The sequence below is a fragment of the Scyliorhinus torazame genome, chromosome 2 (assembly GCF_047496885.1).
Source record: "Scyliorhinus torazame isolate Kashiwa2021f chromosome 2, sScyTor2.1, whole genome shotgun sequence".
Lineage (NCBI taxonomy): Eukaryota > Metazoa > Chordata > Chondrichthyes > Carcharhiniformes > Scyliorhinidae > Scyliorhinus > Scyliorhinus torazame.
Window position 1 is genome coordinate 141,994,846 of NC_092708.1, and position 17,423 is coordinate 142,012,268.

The following is a 17,423-nucleotide window of genomic DNA, read 5'->3' on the forward strand; positions in this document are numbered from 1 at the left end:
ATGGGGTCATAGCCCCAGAATCGGAGAATCCAGCCCAAGGTATTTCATCAGCAGCCACAATCAATAATGGCCCCATCCATGCTCCTGACAATTTTGCACTCAAGTATCCCAGACCGATCGTCCTTCCCGTTATTATTATTTTTTTTCCAACTAAAGGGCAATTTAGCGTGGCCAATCCACCTATCTTTGGGATGTGGGGGGAGACCCATACAGACACGGGGAGAATGTGCAAACTCCACACGGACAGTGACCCGGGGCCAGGATCAAACCGGGTCCTCAGCGCCGTGACCGTGATAAAGCAGTGCTAACCACTGTGCCCCGCCCTTCCTGTTATTAACATGGAAAATCTGGTTCTGTCCCTTTGCAGCCAATTAACAAGCTCATCAATGAGCTGAGTAACAACTCATTGGAATTGTGCAGCTTGCTGCGTCCTCTGTTCCACCCCACCCCCGTCCCTTTAAAAATTCCAGCAAATGACAGAGGAATCAGAAGATTTAGATTTAGATTTTAGATTTAGATTGAGATTTATTGTCTTGTGTACCGATTTTACTGGGAAAAGTATTGTTCTGCGTACAGTCCAGGTAGATCGTTCCATACATGAAAAACATTGGATATACGATAAATACACAATGTAAATACATGGACACAGGCATCGGGTAAAGCATACAGGAGTGTAGTGCTATTCAGTAGACAAGATGCGCAAAGAGATCAGTTCAGTCCATAAGACGGCCATTCAGGCTTCTGGTAACAGCGGGGTACAAGCTGTTTAGTGCGTGTTCTCAGACTTTTGCATCTTCTGCCCAATGGAAGAGGTTGGAAGAAAGAATAACCCGGGTGGGAGGGGTCTTGGATTATGTTGCCCACTTTACCAAGGCAGCGGGAGGTGTAGACAGAGCCAATGGATGGGAGGCGGGTTCGCGTGATGGACTGGAACGCCATCCATGTGCGTGATTTTCAGAGTATGACCACACCCAACTTCACCCTCGTGGGCGATTGAAAATCCAGCCCTGGGTGATAGAAGAAACATCAATGAAGATTTTTTGTTTTTAAGCCAAAGTAAGTACATCTTTTTTAAATTCAAAGTATGAATAAAAGAGCTGTGCTTATCATCCTCAACCAGGATTACTCAAAAATGAAGGCCCTCTGAACAGGACTTGTTAATTAACTAAAACTGATCAGAAGTTTTTTCCAGAGAGGTTCATGACTTGAAAAATAGCTCTCATTTCAGCATTGGTAAAAACATAATAATCCTATGACATCAATATAAATTGCCATTGGTTACCATGGCCACAGGAGACCAAGATACAGTATAATTACTGATAACCCTGAACCTTTGTGTCCAGGGTAATGGCTTACAGTCTTTAATTTTTTTTACACACAGAATAACCTTACCCAAGGCAACTGGAGACATAAAGGTCACACAGATAGTATTTGGCACAGTAATGTCAACAAAATGTTCTCTTTGTTTCTTAATTTAAGAGACCTGAGAAACTGTTGTACTTTTTGATTATTTTAAACTAGAAATACATTTGATACTGTGCCATGAGTTGAAATGCAACAAATGAAAGAGTCTCCTGATGACCTGATAAGACAATCCATTGAATAGTTGGACCATACGAACCAGGAAGGTTGCAGGTTCGATCTTCAGATTGTTTTTGCTCAGTTCATTTCAGGAAAGCTGTAATTGGCCTCAGCACCATGACCTCAGGGTGAATGAACTCAGGTTCCTACTCCTGGGTCTGGATGTTCCCTCCCGCAGCAAGTTTATGGTGATTGTCACTTTAAGAACAACACAGCAGAAAAGGGTCACTTGGCTTGGATGACCAATTGGGGCTCACACCAGGGGGTGGAGCTCGCTTAGGCAGGAGACATGTAGGGGAAAGCAGCAGCTGCTGAACAATTGTTAATAATAAATATCTTTTATGTTCATTACTGAAGTCTGCGAATAGGCACTTTGGCAAACCCTGAGTAATGTAGAATCAGAATGTTGGACAGCTACAAGGTGGGTGAGCAATGAAGAAAATAAAGCAAGATCCCTGGGTCAGAACAAACAAGAAATACAGAAACATACCCGATGCGCGATCAACTACACTCAAGACGAAGTGATTTCATAACTGAAGGCTTTAATCTACTCGAACTTGTTCCCCAGCAGCTTCGGTACAGAAAGTGAAGGCTGCTGGGACGGCACCATTTCTTATACTCCGCCTGTCAGGGCGGAGCTACGTAACAATGACCAATAGTAAATTCCTAGGTCTAGCCAATGGTCATCAGCCTCTTAGGTACCGCAATACTTGGTACTACCACATTCACCCCCTGTTAAAAAAGAGTCCGGTGGGGGTGGTGGCCAGTGGTAACAGTCGCCTTTAACATGGTATGATCAGGTATGGAGGTACCGTGCTGTTGAGGATATTTACAAAGTTCACAGTTAAAGTCACAGCGAAGCAATCAGTCGATCGGGTGGCCTGGTCATCCTTCTGGGGCGTCTGGGCTTCGGTGGTGATTCTGGTGGGGGTCCCGGTGGTTGCGACTCCGGGAGCGTGGTTTCGGCCTCCCTGGCAGCTTCGTCACCCCTAGGCGACTCTGTTGTGGCAAGCGGTTGACACGGGGGGGGGGGGGTGCCTGTAGGGGGCATCGGTGTGTGGGCGGGCCTAGGCAGGTGCAGCGGGTGTACTGACCCCTCCCACTGCTGTGGGGTGTGGTGGGGTGGGGGTAATGGTTCGGATGCGCGTGGGGTTCCGGCGGACGCCAGGTCCCGAAGGGAGATTGTATTTTGCCGGCCGTCAGGGAACGCCACGTAGGCGTACTGGGGGTTAGCGTGCAGCAGGCGGACCCTCTCGACCAAAGGGTCTGACTTCTGCGCCCGCACGTGCTTCCGAAGCAGGATGAGTCCGGGTGTCGCTAGCCAGGTTGGGAGCGAAGTCCCGGAGGAGGACATCCTGGGGAAAACAAGGAGACGTTCATGAGGTGTCTGGTTTGCGGTAGTACAGAGCAGCGACCGAATGGAGTGAAGGGCCACTGGGAGGACTTCTTGCCAGCGGGAGACTGGGAGATTCCTGGACCGTAGGGCCAGTAGAACAGTCTTCCAGACCGTCCCGTTCTCCATCTCCACCTGTCCGTTTCCCCGGGGGTTGTAACTGGTCGTCCTGCTCGAGGCGATGCCCTTGCTGAGCAGGAATTGACGCAGTTCGTTGCTCGTAAAGGAGGACCCCCTATCACTGTGTATGTACGCGGGGAAACCGAACAGTGTAAAGATACCCTGGAGGGCATTGATGACGGTGGTCGTGGTCATGTCTGGGCAGGGGATGGCGAATGGTAACCAGGAGTACTCGTCAATCACGTTCAGCAAATATGTGTAGCGGTCGGTGGAGGGGAGGGGGCCTTTGAAATCCATGCTGAGGCGTTCAAAGGGACGGGAAGCCTTTATCAGGTGCGCCCTCTCTGGCCGGTAGAAGTGCGGTTTGCACTCTGCGCAGATTTGGTTGCGGGTCATGATGAAGAGGAAGAAACGAGTGACCCCCGGGTGGCAGAGGTCCTCGTGGAGGGCTCGGAGGCGGTCCACTTGTGCAATGGCACAAGTGCCGTGGGACAGGGCATCAGGAGGCTCATTTAGCTTCCCCGGATGGTACAAGATCTCGTAGTTGAAGGTGGAGAGTTCTATCCTCCACCGCAAGATCTTATCGTTTTTAATCTTGCCCCGCCATGCATTATCGAACATGAAGGCAACCGACCGTTGGTCAGTGAGGAGAGTGAATCTCCTGCCGGACAGGTAATGCCTCCAATGTCTCACAGCTTCTACTGTGGCTTGTGCTTCTTTTTCGACCGAGGAATGGCGAATTCCGGAAGCATGGAGGGTACGGGAGAAGAAAGCCATGGGCCTGCCCGCTTGGTTGAGGGTGGCCGCCAGAGCTACGTCGGACGCATCGCTCTCATCCTGGAAGGGGAGGGACTCGTCGATGGCGTGCATCGTGGTCTTTGCAATGTCTGCTTTGATGCGGCTGAAGGCCTGGCGGGCCTCCATCGACAGGGGGAAGGTTGTGGACTGGATTAGGGGTCGGGCTTTGTCTGCGTAGTTAGGGACCCACTCTCCGTAATAGCTGAAAAACCCGAGGCAGCGCTTCAGCGCCTTGGGGCAGTGAGGGAGGGGGAACTCCATAAGGGGACGCATGCGCTCAGGGTCGGGGCCTATAACTCCATTTCGCACTACGTAGCCTAGAATGGCTAGACGGTCGGTGCTAAACACGCATTTATCCTTTTGTATGTCAGGTTAAGGATTTTCGCGGTCTGGAGAAATTTGCTGAGGTTGGTGTCGTGGTCCTGCTGGTCATGGTCGCAGATGGTGACGTTATCCAGATATGGGAACGTTGCGCGTAAGACGTACCGGTCAACCATTCGGTCCATCTCTCGCTGGAAGACCGAGACCCAATTAGTGACACCAAAGGGAACTCTTAAAAATTGATAGAGCCGCCCATCTGCTTCGAAGGCAGTGTACTTGCGGTCACTATTACGGAGGGTAGCTGGTGGTAGGCGGACATGAGATCCACCGTGGTGAAAACCTTGTATTGTGTGATCCTGTTTACCAGGTCGGCTATACGGGGGAGAGGGTACGCGTCCAGCTGCGTAAACCTGTTGATGGTCTGGCTGTAGTCAATGACCATCCTATGCTTCTCCCCGGTCTTTACCACGACTACTTGAGCTCTCCAGGGACTGTTGCTCGCTTCGATGACCCCTTCTCCCAGCAGCCTTTGGACCTCTGTCCTGATAAAGGTCCGGTCCTGGGCACTGTACCGCCTGTTCCTGGTGGCGACGGGTTTGCAATCTGGGGTGAGGTTCGCAAACAGGAAAGGCGGGTCGACATTAAGGGTCGTGAGGCCGCAGACAGTAAGAGGAGGTATCGGGCAGCCGAATTTAAAGGTCATTTGCAAATGGCATTGGAAGTCCAGCCCCAGGAGGGTAGCCGCGCAGAGGTGCGGCAGGCCATACAGACGGAAATTATCGAATTTCCTGCCTTGGACAGTGAGGTTCGCTAGGCAGAACCCCTTTATCTCCACCGAGTGTGACCCGGAGGCCAGGGAGATCCTTTGGTTTACAGGGTGGGTTACAAGTGAACAGCGCCTTACCGTGTCGGGGTGAACAAAGCTTTCCGTGCTCCCAGAGTCAATCAGGCAAGACGTCTCGTGGCCGTTGATGAAGACCGTTGTTGTAGCTGTTGCGAGTGTCCGGGGCCGACTTTGGTCCAGTGTCACCGAGGCCAAATGAAGCAGTTGCGAGTTCTGATCGGGCAGCGTGTAGTCGGCCGTGCTGGGGGCCTGGGGCCCCATCCAAGATGGCGTCACCCATGGGTCGCACATGGTGTCCTGGGTTGAACAAGATGACGGCGGCGATGGACAAAATGGCGGTGCCCACCCGTCCAGCATGGTGTCCTGGGGGCAAGATGGCCATGCCCGTGGGTCACACGTGGCCCTAGGATAGGGGGGTGGCCATGAGCGCTGGCCGGTCGGGGCCTGAAGGGGGGGTTGCCGCGGCGGTTCGGAGTTTCTGGAGACCGTGGCCCCGGCGCGGGACTGGCAGAACCCCGCAAAGTGGCCCTTCTTGCCGCACCCTTTGCAGGCAGCGGTGCGGGCCGGGCAGCGTGGGTGGGGATGATTCCCCTGCCCTCAGAAGAAACAGCGGGGCCCAGCGGCTTAAGCGGGCCGTCTCGTAGCGCAGGCCTGCGGGGTCAGGGGGAAGGTCTGTGGGGCTGCCGCTGTGGAGTGCCACGCAGCCCAGGGGACCGCCGCGCGGTCGGGCGCATAGGACTGCGCGTTTCTGTAGGCCACGTCCGTGGACCCTGCCAGGGCCCGTGCCACTTTAAGTCCGAGAGTGTCCCTTTCTAGGAGTCTTCGGCGGATATCTGGGGAGCTCGTACCTACGTAGCTACGAAAGCATCCCTGATTAAAAGTTCCGTGTGCTCGCTCCCCGAAACTTGCGGGCAGCCACAGTTTCAGCCCAGCACCAGTAGCGCCCGGTAGAAATCTTCCAACGATTCCCCGGGGCTTTGCCGTCTAGTTGCAAGCAGGTGACGTGCGTAGACCTGATTTACAGGACGATATAATGTCCTTCTAACAATTCGATCATGGCATCATAGTTCTCCGCCTCCCCGATAAGGGTGTAGATCCCAGGACTGACCCTTGAGCGCAGGAGATGCATTTTCTGTCCTTCTGAGGGGGTGCCTCCAGCTGTCTCGAAGTAGCCTTTAAAGCACGCCAGCCAGTGTTTATATATTGCAGCCGAGTTCTCCGCGTGGGGGCTGAGTTGAAGGCACTCCGGTTTGATTCGGAGATCCATCCTTCCAGCTTAAGTCTAGTAGATTAAATTGATGCGCGATCAATTACACTGAAGACGAAGTGATTTCATAACTGAAGGCTTTAATCTACTAGAACTTGTTCCCCAGCAGCTTCGGTATAGAAAGTGAAGGCTGCTGGGACGGCACCATTTCTTATACATAGTACATAGAAAATACAGCACAGAACAGGCCCTTCGGCCCACGATGTTGTGCCGAACCTTTGTCCTAGATTAATCATAGATTATCATTGAATTTACAGTGCAGAAGGAGGCCATTCGGCCCTTTGAGTCTGCACCGGCTCTTGGAAAGAGCACCCTACCCAAACTCAACACCTCCACCCAACAGCAAGGGCAATTTGGACATTAACGGCTTTTTATCATTGGCCAATTCACCTAACCCGCACATCTTTGGGCTGTGGGAGGAAACCGGAGCACCCGGAGGAAACCCACGCAGACACGGGGAGGACGTGCAGACTCCGCACAGACAGTGACCCAAGCCGGAATCGAACCTGGGACCCTGGAGCTGTGAAGCAATTGTGCTATCCACAATGCTACCGTGCTGCCCTTGAGAACAAATAAATCTACACTATATCATTTTACTGTAATCCATGTACCTATCCAATAGCTGCTTGAAGGTCCCTAAAGTTTCCGACTCAACTACTTCCACAGGCAGTGCATTCCATGCCCCCACTACTCTCTGGGTAAAGAACCTACCTCTGATATCCCTCCTGTATCTTCCACCATTCACCTTCAATTTATGTCCCCTTGTAATGGTTTGTTCCACCCAGGGAAAAAGTCTCTGACTGGCTACTCTATCTATTCCTCTGATCATCTTATAAACCTCTATCAAGTCGCCCCTCATCCTCCTCCGTTCTAATGAGAAAAGGCCTAGCACCTTCAAACTTTCCTCGTAAGGCCTACTCTCCATTCCAGGCAACATCCTGGTAAATCTCCTTTGCACCTTTTCCAAAGCTTCCACATCCTTCCTAAAATAAGGCGACCAGAACTGTACGCAGTACTCCAAATGTGGCCTTACCAAGGTTTTGTACAGCTGCATCATCACCTCACGGCTCTTAAATTCAATCCCTCTGTTAATGAACGCTAGCACACCATAGGCCTTCTTCACAGCTCTATCCACTTGAGTGGCAACTTTCAAAGATGTATGAACATAGACCCCAAGATCTCTCTGCTCCTCCACATTGCCAAGAACCCTACCGTTAACCTTGTATTCCACATTCATATCTGTCCTTCCAAAATGGACAACCTCACACTTTTCAGGGTTAAACTCCATCTGCCACTTCTCAGCCCAGCTCTGCATCCTATCTATGTCTCTTTGCAGCCGACAACAGCCCTCCTTACTATCCACAACTCCACCAATCTTCGTATCGTCTGCAAATTTACTGACCCACCCTTCAACTCCCTCATCCAAGTCATTAATGAAAATCACAAACAGCAGAGGACCCAGAACTGATCCCTGCGGTACGCCACTGGGAACTGGGATCCAGGCTGAATATTTGCCATCCACCACCACTCTCTGACTTCTATCGGTTAGCCAGTTCGTTATCCAACTGGCCAAATTTCCCACTATCCCATGCCTCCTTACTTTCTGCATAAGCCTACCATGGGGAACTTTATCAAATGCCTTACTAAAATCCATGTACACTACATCCACTGCTTTACCTTCATCCACATGCTTGGTCACCTCCTCAAAGAATTCAATAAGATTTGTAAGGCAAGACCTACCCCTCACAAATCCGTGCTGACTATCCCTAATCAAGCAGTGTCTTTCCAGATGCTCAGAAATCCTATCCTTCAGTACCCTTTCCATTACTTTGCCTACCACCGAAGTAAGACTAACTGGCCTGTAATTCCCAGGGTTATCCCTAGTCCCTTTTTTGAACAGGGGCACGACATTCGCCACTCTCCAATCCCCTGGTACCACCCCTGTTGACAGTGAGGACGAAAAGATCATTGCCAACGGCTCTGCAATTTCATCTCTTGCTTCCCATAGAATCCTTGGATATATCCCGTCAGGCCCGGGGGACTTGTCTATCCTCAAGTTTTTCAAAATGCCCAACACATCTTCCTTCCTAACAAGTATTTCCTCGAGCTTACCAATCTGTTTCACACTGTCCTCTCCAACAATATGGCCCCTCTCATTTGTAAATACAGAAGAAAAGTACTCGTTCAAGACCTCTCCTATCTCTTCAGACTCAATACACAATCTCCCGCTACTGTCCTTGATCGGACCTACCCTCGCTCTGGTCATTCTCATATTTCTCACATATGTGTAAAAGGCCTTGGGGTTTTCCTTGATCCTACCTGCCAAAGATTGTTCATGCCCTTTCTTAGCTCTCCTAATCCCTTTCTTCAGTTCCCTCCTGGCTATCTTGTATCCCTCCAATGCCCTGTCTGAACCTTGTTTCCTCAGCCTTACATAAGTAACCTTTTTCCTCTTAACAAGACATTCAACCTCTCTTGTCAACCATGGTTCCCTCACTCGACCATCTCTTCCCTGCCTGACAGGGACATACATATCAAGGACACGTAGCACCTGTTCCTTGAACAAGTTCCACATTTCACTTGTGTCCTTCCCTAACAGCTTATGTTCCCAACTTATGCACTTCAATTCTTGTCTGACAACATCGTATTTACCCTTCCCCCAATTGTAAACCTTGCCCTGTTGCACGTACCTATCCCTCTCCATTACTAAAGTGAAAGTCACAGAATTGTGGTCACTATCTCCAAAATGCTCCCCCACTAACAAATCTATCACTTGCCCTGGCTCATTACCCAGTACTAAATCCAATATTGCCCCTCCTCTGGTCGGACAATCTACATACTGTGTTAGAAAAACTCCCTGGACACACTGCACAAACACCACCCCATCCAAACTATTTGATCTAAAGAGTTTCCACTCAATATTTGGGAAGTTAAAGTCGCCCATGACTACTACCCTATGACTTCTGCACCTTTCCAAAATCTGTTTCCCAATCTGTTCCTCCACATCTCTGCTACTATTGGGGGGCCTATAGAAAACTCCTAACAAGGTGACTGCTCCTTTCCTATTTCTGACTTCAACCCATACTACCTCAATAGGGTGATACTCCGCGAACTGCCTTTCTGCAGCTGTTATACTATCTCTAATTAATAATGCCACCCCCCACCTCTTTTACCACCCTCCCTAATCTTATTGAAACATCTATAACCAGGGACCTCCAACAACCATTTCTGCCCCTCTTCTATCCACGTTTCCGTGATGGCCACCACATCGTAGTCCCAAGTACCGATCCATGCCTTAAGTTCACCCACCTTATTCCTGATGCTTCTTGCGTTGAAGTATACACACTTCAACCCATCTCCGTGCCTGCAAGTACTCTCCTTTGTCAGTGTTCCCTTCCCCACTGCCTCATTACACGCTTTGGCGTCCTGAATATCGGCTACCTTAGTTGCTGGACTACAAATCCGGTTCCCATTCCCCTGCCAAATTAGTTTAAACCCTCCCGAAGAGTACTCAAAAACCTCCCTCCCAGGATATTGGTGCCCCTTTGGTTCAGATGCAACCCGCCCTGCTTGTACAGGTCCCACCTTCCCCAGAATGCGCTCCAATTATCCAAATACCTGAAGCCCTCCCTCCTACACCATTCCTGCAGCCACGTGTTCAGCTGCACTCTCTCCCTATTCCTAGCCTCGCTATCACGTGGCACCGGCAACAAACCAGAGATGACAACTCTGTCTGTCCTGGCTTTTAACTTCCAGCCTAACTCCCTAAACTTGTTTATTACCTCCACACCCCTTTTCCTACCTATGTCGTTGGTACCAATGTGCACCACAACTTCTGGCTGCTCACCCTCCCCCTGAAGGATCCTGAAGACACGATCCGAGACATCCCTGGCCCTGGCACCCGGGAGGCAACATACCTTCCGGGAGTCTCGCTCACGACCACAGAATCTCCTATCTATTCCCCTAACCATTGAATCTCCTACAACTATTGCTTTTCTATTCTCCCCCCTTCCCTTCTGAGCCCCAGAGCCAGACTCAGTGCCAGAGACCTGGCCGCTAGGGCCTTCCCCCGGTAGGTCATCCCCCCCAACAGCATCCAAAACGGTATACTTGTTTTGAAGGGGAACGGCCACGAGGGATCCCTGCACTTTCTGCCTGTTTGTTTTTTTCCCCTTGACTGTAACCCAGCTATTCTTGTCCGCCTTTCAGGGCGGAGCTATGTAACAACGGCCAATGGTAAACTCCTGGTTCTAACCAATGGTCATCAGCCTCTTAGGTATCGTAATACCTGGTACTACCACAATACCTCTACTTATATTGTCGATAAGGAGGTTGTCTGGGAGGCTTGCTGCATTGGAGAGACTGAGGGACAGGTGCAGAAGAAACCTGAATTTGCTGGCAGAATCAAAAGTTTAGAAAGCAAAATTACCTTGTGAAGCTAGAGCTTTAAGTTTTTTGAAAAAGAACTTTGTTAAATAAAAGTAAAGAGTTGCTGCAAAGTTTTTTTTTGGAAAGAGTACAAGGGGGCAACACAGTGGCACAGTGGTTAGCACTGCTGCCTCTCAGCGCCAAGGTCCCAGGTTCGATCCCGACTCTGGGTCACTGTCTGTGTGGAGTTTGCACATTCTTCCCGTGTTTGTGTGGGTTACGCCTCCACAACCCAAAGATGTGCAGGGTAGGTCAATTGGTCACGCTGAACTACCCCTTAAATGAAAAATATGAATTGGGTACTCAAAATTTATTTTTTTTAAATAAAGAAAGAGTACACAGGAAGCAGTGCTTTAAATTAAAAAAATAAAACCCCAAGTGAACTGCAGTGATGTGTCCTGCCGCATGGAAAAATCAAGAAGCTGAAACTAAGTGACAGGCTTCCAATGTGCAGGACCAGAGGAGAGCCTGCGGGGAGCAGTAATCCCTGCACTGGTTAACTCTTAATCAAGCAGAGAAGATCTCATTCTTTTAAAAAAAAGGAAAGTTAACATGTTTTTAAATACAAAGACTCAGTTGGACCATTAAAGCGTTGGGTCTCCAAGTGAAGTAAACAAAAATCAGCACATCAAAGAAAAATAAACAAAGGAATGAAATGGGGCGAGATTCTCCAGTCTCCGACATCGAAATTGCGTTCGGCGATCGGACGGAGAATCCCCGTTTGCGCCGAAATCGGGGAAGGGCGCCCCCTTTGCAATGCTCCGCCCCCTCCAAAATGGCACACTCGAAAAGTACGGTGCACACCATCGGGACAGCCTCAGGACGTCACCTGAGGCTCTCCCCCAATGCTCCGCCCCCGATGGACCGAGTTCCCGAGGGCGTGGGACACATGTCCTATTTTTTCCGGGAATGTGTGGTGGCTGCGGACTGAGTCCAGTTGCGCCACAGTCAGGTGGGAGCCGTTCCGCGGGCAGGAGGGGCTTTGGTGGGGCTGGGGGCACTGGTGGGGGGTGGTCTGGGGGCTGGCGAGCCTGGTCCAAGGAGAGCATTGTGTGGCAGTCCAGATCCACGCGCAGTAAGCGCCATGTTGCACTGCGTGGCTGCTGCAGGCCGCTGCCGTGCACATTCGCGGCCATGGACACGGCAAATCTCTGGCTGTATCCGCAGCTAAAGCCAGGGGCTCTACACTGCGTGCCTGCTAGCTCCCCACCAGATGGAGGATCGGTGCAACTTTTGCCCCATTTCTTCGGGCATAAAACTCCACTGTTCCCACGCAGGCGTCAGCACATAGTCTCACAAAGGGAGAATCCAGTCCATGGATTCTACAACCGACCTAAAGAAGAAAGATCCAGAGATCACTGAAATGACCTTCCAGTAATAAAAATGGAAGTTTTGAAAATTCGAAGAAGAGCAGCCACATTCGTGCCAAACTCTGAAAGCAAAAACTCCGAAAGAAACCCAACAGCTGCTAATGGCTGAGTGAAAACAAAGACAGTCTTGAAGAAGTAATACTCTTAAAGAGGTAATACATTTAGAGTCGCAGGGCAATTAATATGGCAACCACAAGAAAGAACAAATGGCTATGGAGGAAAATAAGAGAAAAAAAGGCCCATGAGTGATGAAGACCTTTAAGAAGAGGCAACAGAAAACTTCAAAAGAGGCAATGAAGACCTAAGGAAGAGACAGCGGAAGACCTCAGAGGAGGCAATGAACACCTAAGGAAGAAACAATGGAAGACCTCAGAGAAGGCAATGAAGATCTCAAGGAAGAGGCAATGGACGACCTCAGAGGAAGCAATGAAGACCTTGGGCACAAACTGTTCCGTGCTGGTCTCCACAAATGGGGACCAGATGGAAAGGCACTCATGGGGTCTTCCAGGGGATCGGAGGCCCCCAGGTGCTTGCCATGTGGGCAGGGTGGCACCCTGGAATGTGCCAGCTTGGCAACTTGATACTGTCAGCCTGGACCCGAGGCAGTGCCACCAGGGTGCCAGCCTGGCACTGACAAGGAGGCACTGGAAGATGGCAGGAACACTGCAAGGGTGCCAGACTGGCAGTGCCAAGGTGCCAAGCTGGCATTTTCCCCATGCTGCACATCGGGCCCAGGGGTACCCTGTGCTTTTGCGGGGGGTTGTGGGGGGGACCTGAGGACCCCCTTCTCATGAGTTAAAAGGAATTAAAGGGGGAGGGACTTGGTGATTGCCCCTCTTAGGGTAACGCAGTGGAAAAAGGTCACCTGAGTGGGACACAGAGTGGGAACCGCACCAGAAGATGGAGCTGTCTTAGGCAGGAGACATGTAGGGAGCTATCTGCAGCTACTGAACAGTTCTTATTAATAAATACCTTTTGTGCTCATTAATGAAGTCTGTGCAAGTGCATCTTTACAGGGTTTGAAGGTGATAAATCCAGCCCGATCGCTGGTGAAGGCCTCAGTGTAATACCGTCAGTTGCTACCGCTTATGATTGCTTCTGTTTGACCTGAGGCAATACATACCATTCCTGAGGGGTAGATGTCCACTTTCATTCCATGAACGGCTAATGGGAGAATAAAGAGCTGCAGAGCAGACCTTACTGCCCTGGGTGGAGTGCCACCCCACTCAGGGACTTCTAGCCAGGGACTCTAAATCTAGCCTGATTGTTATTCTGGGGCCTCCTTTGAAAGTGTTGAAGTAGATATTGAATGAGGCAAGAGTCAGACTTGACTGTGATTCCTCTGAAATCAAATAGCTGACTGACATTTATTGCCATGCTTCACACATAAAAATGACAGCTTGGCCAGGTACCAAAGGAGGATTGTAGCTTTTGAATCTGCACCCTATTAATGAGACAAATGCTCACAAGAATGCTGGTGGAGGAATATCGTAAGAAAAAAATTAAATATAATGAAAAATAAAGCATGGCTTGAGTAAAGAGAAATCTAAACAAATTAAATTATTAGCAATAAATATAAAATAAATCTGACAAGTGACTTCTATAAAATGAGAAAGGGAAGACCTGTTTAATCGAGCCAAGCACTTTTTGTGATAAATATGGACACTAACCATAAGGGTAATAGTCATACTAGTGAACAGTTCATTGACTCAAACCACTCAGTGCTAAGTTTGATGGCATGACTCTGACAAGTGGAATATGGGGCGAAATTCTCCATCCTGCCCCGCCACATTTCTGCCCCGACCCGCCGGCGGGAGTCTCCGTTACACCGGCCGGTCAATGGGGTTTCCCATTGTGGGGCAGCCCCACGCCGTCGGGAAACCCCCGGGCGCCGGCAAAACGGAGACTCCCGCCGGCGGAGAATGACGCCCATGATGTAGAAAATTAAAGATGATTTTCCAGATTATTCTGGTTTATTTCTTGCTTGAACAAATCCTTATGAATGCCCATACAAACCTAAATATTCACAACGCATATAAACTGAAACCTACCAAATCCCCCAAAATAAGTAAACACACCAGATCCCAAATCACCAAATACCCCAAAACACCAAGAAACACCAGGGGCGAAATTCTCCAGAAACGGCGCGATGTCCGCCGACTGGCGCCCAAAACGGCGCAAATCAGACGGGCATCGCGGCGCCCCAAAGGTGCGAAATGCTCCGCATCTTTGGGGGCCGAGCCCCAAAATTGAGGGGCTAGGTCAGCGCCGGACGAAAGCTGGAGGAAACTTAAATAGCTGTCAAAAAACAGTGGGCTGAATTCTCCGATTCTGAGATTAAGTTCTGATGCTGGGGTGAGAATGGTGGCCTTTTACGACCGAAAAAACGGCGCAAAACAGCCACCAATCCCCCACCTAGTGAGGGGCTAGCAGGCACAGAGCGTAAAGCACCCGGCTCTAGTGGCCATTACGGCCAGAGAATTGCCTGGTCCGTGGTTGCGCATGCGCACAGCGGAGGGCTGCAGCATGCAACATGGCGCCGGCCGCGCGCCGACCCGGCCTGCCAAATAGTTTCCCTCTTTGGCCAGGCTTGCCACTCTCCGACCACCCCCCACCAGTGCCCCCAGCCCCTGCCAAAGCCCCCTCTGCCCGCAGATCGGCTCTCCCCCGACTGTTGCGGCACTGTACTCAGTCCGCAGCCGCCACGCCAGGTTCCTGATAAAAAATAGCATGGGAGACCCATGCCATGGGGAACTTGGCCCGTCGGGGGCGGAGCATCAGGGGGAGGGCCTGAGGTAAGGTCCTGAGGCCGTCCATATGGCGTGCGGCATATCCTAGAGTTTGCCGTTTTGGAGGGGGCTGAGAATCGCAAAAGCGGCACAGCCCCCGATTTCGACCCCAACGTGGATTCTCTGGATGATCGGCAAACGCAATTTCGCATGCGCGGATGACGTCCGTTATGCGGCGCCGGCCGCGTCATCTGTGCGGCGCCGCCTTTACGCGGGCGACAAGGCCTGGCGCGTGTAGATGACGCGGCCCCAATACTGGCCCATTGTCAGGGCCTGAATCGGTCGGGACCGGGGCCGTTCTGCGCCATCGTGAACCTCAACGGCGTTCACGACGGCGCGGCCACTTCGGCGTGGGAGTGGAGAATCCCGCCCAGGATCTCCTATTTTAATTTTGCTTTCTTTCAACAATGTGTCAGGCTGTTTTCTGGACCTCAATATTTCTGAACTAGATAAACAAGCAATAACAAATTAAATTGTTTTAGGCAATGACGGCCTCTATTGATTGAACATGTCAGGCCTATATGATGGTTGGCTTAAAAATCCAGAAAAAATAGACTTCCGGTGGCGGGGATGTGCTGAGTAGTCGCACATCAAGTGGCTCTCCTCCACAGCACAGCAAAATAGGCACTTTTGGCTGAATTTAGCCCCAAAATTCGGACTCATTCAGCTCCTCAATTAAAAAGGCAAAGAAAAAGAATAGAATGCCAGCAAATAATAGCTTTAGAGACCGCAGGGAAGCTAGAAACGGTGGAAAAGGGCAAGAGCAGCGAACGAGTCGGCGGACCCACAAGGCCCCGGCCACCCATAGTGAGGGGGACTGATGAACCGGACAATGGGCTCCCCCCACCTGGAGGGGGATGGAAGAAATTCCTGACTAAGGAGCTGACCGCAATGAAGGATGAGGTAAAGATGGAGATCCAGGTGGCGATCATGGTGGCGGCGGCAGAGAAGCTGGCCGCTATGCAGACGGCACTCAAAGGGATCGGAAAGAAGCTGGAGGCTCAGGGAAGAATGATCCAGGAGCTCGAAAAGGATTGACCGACCAGAACAACAGGATCATTACCCTGGAGGTAGAGATAAAAAGATTGGTGGTGACCCAAGGGAGCCTGAAGGGGAAGGTTGAGGACCAAGAGAATCAGCCCAGGCGACATAATATTCAAATAGTGGGCCTGCCAGAGGGGATCAAGAGCAGAGACCCGACTAACTATGTGGCCCAGATGTTGGGCAACTTGGTTGGAAGGGACAGCTTCCACAAGCTGCCGGAAATCGACAGGACACACAGGTCACACATCAACCGTTATCACAGCGATCTATATCCCACACCTGGTAGAAGTGAAGAAGGTACTGGACGAGTTGTACACAGTTATAAATAACAATGAAACAGAACACCCGGAGGCCTTGTTCATCGTGGCCAGGACTTCAACCAGGCCAACCTCAAGAGTGTTCTGCCAAAATTCCACCAACACATCTCCTGTCACACCAGGGAAGCCAACATTCACAACCACTGCTACACAAAAATCAAGGGTGCCTACCGATCCATCCCCTGACCACACTTTGGACAATTGGACAATAAGACGATGCTCCTTCTCTCGGCATACAAGTAGAAACTTAAGTGGGAGAATCCAGTTAAGAGGATCGTGCGGTGCTAGTCTGAGGCAACAGAAGAGCTCCTACGTGACTGCTTGGAGTCAGTGAACTGGTCCATATTTAAGAACTCAGCGACCAACCTAAACGAGTCTGCCACCACCGTCACAGACTTTATCAGCGAGTTTGTAGAAGACTGCGAGCCAAAGAAAGTAGTACGTACATTCCCCAGCCGAAAACCGTGGCTTAATCGGGAGATTGACTCCCTACTGAAGGCCAGGTCTGAGGTATTCAAGACAGGCAACCCTGACCTATGCAAGAAATCCAGGTACAACCTCCGCAAAGTCATCAGGGATGCCAAGAGACAGTATCGGACCAAGCTACAGTCACAGACTAGCGTCACGGACTCTCGTTGGTTATAATCCCAGCCGAGGCAGCATGGTGGCACAGTGGTTAGCACTGATGCCTCGCAGCTCCAGGTTCCCAGGTTCAATTCTGACCTTGGGTGACTGTATGGAGTTTCACTTTCTCCCCGTGTCTGCGTGGGTTCCCTCCGGGCGCTCCGGTTTCCTTCCACAGTCCCAAGATATGTAGGTTAGGTGGATTGGCCATGCTAAATTTCCCCTTAGAGTCCGAAAGGTTAGGTGAGGTTACTGGGTTATGGGGATAGGGTGCAGGCATGACGTGCTCTTTCCAAGGGCCTGTGCAGACCCGATGGGCCGAATGGCCTCCTTCTGTACTGTAAATTCTATGATCAGATTCTGTGAAAGCTCCAAAACCTAGGACTTGACTCCTCACTCTGCAACTAGATCCTCGACTTTCTGACCTATTGACCACAACCAGTAAGAATAAACAACAACACTTCCTCCACAATAGTCCTCAATACCGGGCCCCGCAACGTTGCATACTTAATCCCCCACTATACTCC

General features: G+C 50.6%; 1 long non-coding RNA gene across 1 annotated transcript in view; it reads right to left on the reverse strand.

Annotated features, from left to right (window-relative positions):
* Positions 1-499: 499 nt before the first annotated feature.
* The window catches only part of LOC140407804 (uncharacterized), a 345,853-nt gene continuing 328,929 nt past the window's right edge, over positions 500-17,423 (reverse strand). The window contains exon 3 of the long non-coding RNA XR_011939812.1: positions 500-1,007. This is a non-coding gene — a long non-coding RNA (uncharacterized lncRNA). The remainder of the gene's footprint in view (positions 1,008-17,423) is intronic.